We start from the raw sequence: 6,000 nt of genomic DNA on the forward strand, positions 1-6,000 counted from the left end.
CACTGGGTGTCATCATCCTGAATCAAATGCCAGAGGTCTGAGGTATCTGGTGTCGGGCAGCGAGCGGTGCCACTGCCCACTTCAATCTTGCTAATGTCAAAGGGCATGAAGGGAGACTGGATGCCCATGGAGCTCTCATGCCACTCTGGCTTGTCAACATGTGAGCTTCATTTGAACACTTCGGTAGTGCACTGGTGCAGAGAGCACATGTGCGTGCAAGACAATCTCCCCAACATGTATACATAGATGCTTCCAAAAAGCACATTTGTACTCATAAATGTTTTTTTTTATCAGAAGTAAAATATCTGTCATTGATGTCATGCACTACTTTTTTGCACTACATTAAAAACTGACATTTGCACTGTGTGAAGATTTGAGGATGAATGGATCAATAGAAACTGCCCAAAATGAATCTTAGTAAAGATACTTTTTCCTATAAAGTTACCTTTTCAAAGAGTACAAGATAGTAGTGTTTGAATAGTTTGAGCATTGTAGCCTATTTTTAGATGCTAATCTTAATTAGCTCATCATGTTTTTTTCCTTTAAAACCATCCATTTGAAAAAAGTCATTTACACTGTGTGAACATTTTATGATGAATTGATCAATAGACAAAAAAGAAGTACCATGTCAATCGTATCTCTTTACATTAATGAAAATTTAAGTTGAGAATGTTTTCTTCTTTTCCGATAAAGTTAGGAGGTCTTGTGCTGATAATAATAACAATATGTAAATACATCATTGTGCTAATACACAGGTCTTCTTCAGCCTGCCCTGAGAGTGGCAGGGTGTGTGTGTGTGTGTGTGTGTGTGTGCGTGTGTGTGTGTGTGTGTGTGTGGTTTCTGGAGAAAGAGCAGATGACCCACCACTGACAGGCAGCGGGGAACAGGGTGGTGGAGAAGGGCAAGGGTGCGTATTGTGCTGACGGGGCCATTACCCTCACAGCAAGGGGCAGAGGCTCCATCCGAGCCGAGTGAAAAGGGTACACACATCCTGCCAACACAGCACATGCTGCATAGCTACAGCTCAAAGACATGGAGGGTGTGGACACATGAAATATCTTAAGCAGGGCACTGAAGGCTTTAGCTCTTGCCCCAAACTAAATATATGCTATTCTCTTGCTCTCCTGATAGTAACAGCTTTATCAAGTGTTGTCCACATTGAACGGGTTCCCTCTGTGTAAACAGGTTGTCTGTTAAAATGCTGTACAGCTAACTAAGCAAGCTTATGAGTTATGCTTTTCCCCCTAAGAATACATCGTAGAGATGGCATAAGGGCATCGATGGGCATCGATGTCAGGCTGATATTAGCAGAAAATGCTGGATTGGATATCAGTGGGAAAAAAGAATGACTGTGATTGAATCCTGTAACTAATCTAACCTGAAATAGCACACAATCATGTTGTATGATGTCATGTAGTCAGCTATGTATTTCTTCCTGTGGGGTAGCATCATAGCCTACTTATCTTAAGCAGCTCATATCATGGAAAAATATTTTCCAGTTTTTTTTTTTTTTTTTTTATAAAAAATAGTTTAATAATTAGTTCAAAAAGTACTATTCACTCCCTAGTCCATACAGTCCAAAAACAGCCTGTTTCGAAATCATTATTTTTGCGATGTATTGAAAACCAACACATTTACATATACCCACTTATTGAGTCTACAGCATTTTAGCCCCGCCCATTCACACTGAAGTTATACGGAGTGTTTCAGCCTGGGATGCTTTTAGAAAGAGGCGCAGTACAGCGCAATCAATTAAAATAAGGTCATTTACATATCATCACTGTCCAAAGAAAACCACGTATCTCCATTTTTGTTGGTTTTTATGTTTCTACATGATTTCAATCACTTGGAATAAAACCTCTTCATGATGAGTGTTTTTGCCCTCTCTTGTAAAGTTACTATTTTGGAGATACTTGTTTTTCTTTAGACAGCGACGATATGACAGTCTTTACGTATCAGTAACAAAAACAGCCTGTTTAAATCTAAAAGGTAAACAGAGGTACATAAAACCACACAACACTATAAGTGGATTTCAGGGGAAAAATATAAAATACAAAAAAAAACATCTAGATTATGGGTCTGTTAAGTGAAGTGCTCCAGTTAAAAATAACTAATTTTAAAGCTAAGTAGTGTGCAAAGAAAAATTATTGGTATCAGTGTTGATTGATGGAAGGTTTCAATATCAGCATCAGTATCAGAAAAGAAAAAGAGTTATCGTGCCACCTCTAATACAACTTGTAGAAGAAAAGCATTCGTAAGCATTCGGACAATTGGCTGCAGAATTGTTGTTGGCCAGTTGTTGCCTGTGTCAAGGCAATATTAATTCATGCACAATTGAGCAAAGAGAATATCTAGAGTCCAGATGTGGCATTTGCATCTGGAGTCTGTTACTGTTGTCTCTCAACATGAGGACCAAAAAAGTGTCAACGTCATTAAAGCAGGCCATCTTGGATATAAAAGTCAGAATAATTCAATCAGTTGTGCAGCCAAAACAATACATGGGTCAAAATTAACTTCATGGTAGGTTACGAAAAAAGCAGATTTGCACTACTGAGCGTAAGAATGACAAACATTCTGGAAAACAACAGATGAGTAGTCGATGACCAAAGAATTCTTTCATTAAGAAAGAATTACTATTTAACAGATAAAGAGTGCTATTGAGATTGAAAACTATGAGCAAGACTTTCGATATTATGAACATGACCTCAGAGATATTACCACTGATAAAGAGACTTTACCAAGATACAAACCACTGGTAAACCTCAGAAACAGACAAAGGTACATTTTGTTAAAAAGCACGTAAAAATCTGTAGAGTTAGAGATGGGCACATGAAGTACAGCATGATCCAATACCTTGGTGAGCTGATTTATGGAGATATTTCAGCCTGCTGAGCTGCTTTACTGCTTTACTTATACTTCTTTTGTCTTCATATTGAGAGACACCAGCAATAGAGCCAGTGCAGAGCCAAAACTGCAAAGACTGTGTAGCTGTCCACTTTACTCTTCCATGCTCTGTGCAACAATCTGATCTTTGGTACTAACCGTTGCTTTAAGGAACTATGGAAAAAATCATATTTAATCTAAATGCAGTGATTTGCAGGTTTGGTCAAAATATATACATTATTCACATCAGACCACCAGAATGTGTGTTTAGTGTTGAGTTTCAGTTCAAAATGCTATGCAACAGAGCTGGACAGTGTTGTTGTAGCTTACTGAAACTAGGCAGGCTTCCCAAAAGCATCTTCATGTTAAGATAATCTTAACTGCTTGAGAGAGTGCTCAGTGTAATGCTCGCTCTACCACTTAAGAATCATCTTTGTACTAAAATTCTTTTGGGAAACCCAGCCCACACTCTTAGCAAAAAGGCTTCCAATTAGTATAAAAAAAGGGTTCTTTGACTTGTAACAATAGTGGAACCCTTTCTGGTGCTATATAGAACAATTTTCAAAAATGGCTCTATATAGAGCATCTACTACACACTCTCCATCAATCTGAAGAACGTTTTCACGATGCCAAGAACACTTTAATCATGCAAAGTGTTCTTTGGGTGTTCATGGTTCTATATAGAACCGTTTTCTTTACTAAAGAAACCTTGAAGAACCATCTTTTTTAAGAGTGAGGTTGGAATAGACAATGACAGAACTTGCCACCATGCTAATGTTGACTTGATTACATGACAAAGAAACTATATATGATGAATCCTAACAGTATGACCTTTTACAAGCATACATAATAAATAAGATGTGAAAACAGTAAGATACTCTAAACTTTGGTTCTTTGATTCTTTCTTTCTTGTCACTTTAGCTTCTCATTAGGTTGAATGTGATTTTTACCAATATTCTGTAAAGCTTGTCTAGTCTTGCATCAGTTGCTACAAAAGATCACGTTTGTGGGTGGAGCATGAGTTGCATGCATTATACATTTCCAGTGTCTTTGAATGCAGCAACTCTGAGCACTACTCAGTCATTGCTGAGAAATGTGTTTACACTGGCATTTGTCATCTCAGGTTGGTCTTTTTGGTCACGTAAATAAAAAGTGAGAAGTTTTTCAGAAGTTTTGCTTGTATCCATTGTTTACAGCGTAGCATAGCTTCTCATGTGTGGTTTGCTATTTGTTGTCTTGTTGTCTTGTTTTGTAGTGCTTTAGGAAAGTGTGGTATAAATAAAGGTTTTCTGACACTGGACTTATAGCTGTCAAACCTAAGAACACATTTTAATATCAAAAGATCTATTACTTATAGAATGCATTATATAATCAAGTGTCTATGAATGAAACCCCTCAGAACACTAGATGAGACTGAGGCATTTGTTTTCTGTGGCCACTCTTTTTGTAAATAAGAGAGTGTAATAAGAGTGTATTCATTGTTCACAGCACGGATTTATATGCGCAACTTCTTGTGTACCTGGTATTGCGATTTGTTGTCTTGTCTTATTGTACTGTGATTCTGGCTGTTGTCTGCTTTGGGAGAGCGAGGCATAAATTAAGGTCTTCTGGCAGTGGACTTCTACCTCTCCAACCAAACAGCAATTGTTACGAAAGTGTGCATTTTAGTAGACAGATAGATTTATAGGACAGATCAATTACTTACAGACTGTATCATATGTATCCAGTGTCTATAAATTCAGACTGGTCACCACTGAGGGCAGATATTTTAGTTTCATGGCTCCTAAAATGTGGAGTCTGCTTTTGACTCTCTTCCTCTAAAACCCATCTTAAAAAACTCTTTTCTTAATATTTTCATTCTTTTTGTACCACTGTATAGTACTGTGAAGTTCTAAAATAACATTTCTGTTATTGTTATAAAGCTTATTATTATTATTTTTATTGTTATTATTGTGAAAACCGCATGGCATAATGTTCAGTAAAAGGACTCTGTTACCCAACTGAGCAGTAAACAATGTTAGACTGATAGCAAGCAGCCGTGATCACTTCAGTTTCAGCACACAGGCAGGAAAAACAAGCGAGCAGAAGCGTCAACTCTTCTATACCTCTCTCTCTCTCTCTCTCTCTCTCTCTCCCAGGATGCAATATATATTTCTGTCCTTGAGCTGGATGAAGCCATTCCTTTTGTTTTCGTGTGCTAAGCCATATGATTAAGTCATGGCCCTGCAGCCTCCCCTGCTGCCAGTTCAGTCTTGCCAAGGCTGCATCTGGCTTAGACCAGTGTAGCCAAAGCCATCAGGCAGACAGAGAGATGGAGAGAGAAAGAATGAGTGGTTGAGAGCAGCAGTGGATGGAGATCAAGAGATCAGCAGTACCAAGAAACTTTTTGAATGAGGAAAACTGAAAGAAACTAGTGATGTGTCACTTTTCCTTACACAACCTTCTGTTATTAAAGCTTACATATTTTAAGAATAATCTGGAGCATGTATGAAGTTGCAGTCTGGCATACAGTAATAGACTAACACCTCTCTTATGCACTCTTATGTTTATGCACACTTCATCTAACTGATGTACACTACATGTCCAAAAGTCCAAAGATTCAAACATCACATCTACATGTGCTTGTTGCACTTAAAATAATGGACTTTATTATGGAGGTTCTCCCCTATGCTGCTAGAACAGACTCCACTCTTGTGTGAAGGCTTTACATTCGATTTTGGAACATGACTGTAGGGATTTATATCCATTTAGCCACCAGAGCATTACTGAGTTGAGGTGGTTTAATTCATCCCAAAGGTGTCTGATGGCTTCAATGTCCAGGCTTTGTGGAGGCCAGTCAAGTTCTTCCATGGTAAACTCGGCAAACCATGTCTTTATGGACCTTGCTTTGTGCACAGGGGTGTTGTCATACTGAAACAGGAAAGGGCCTTCCCCAAACTGTTGCCATAAGGTTGGATTCTCTAGAATGTCATGCTGTAGCATTAACATTTCCCTTCTCTGGAACTAAGGCCCCTTAGCCCAAACCCAGAAAAACAACCCCTGACGACTGATTATTTCTCGTACACCAAACTTTACCACAACTTGACACTATGCATTCAGGCAGGTAGCAACAATCC

The sequence above is a fragment of the Colossoma macropomum genome, unplaced genomic scaffold (assembly GCF_904425465.1).
Source record: "Colossoma macropomum unplaced genomic scaffold, Colossoma_macropomum, whole genome shotgun sequence".
NCBI classification, from domain to species: Eukaryota; Metazoa; Chordata; class Actinopteri; order Characiformes; family Serrasalmidae; genus Colossoma; species Colossoma macropomum.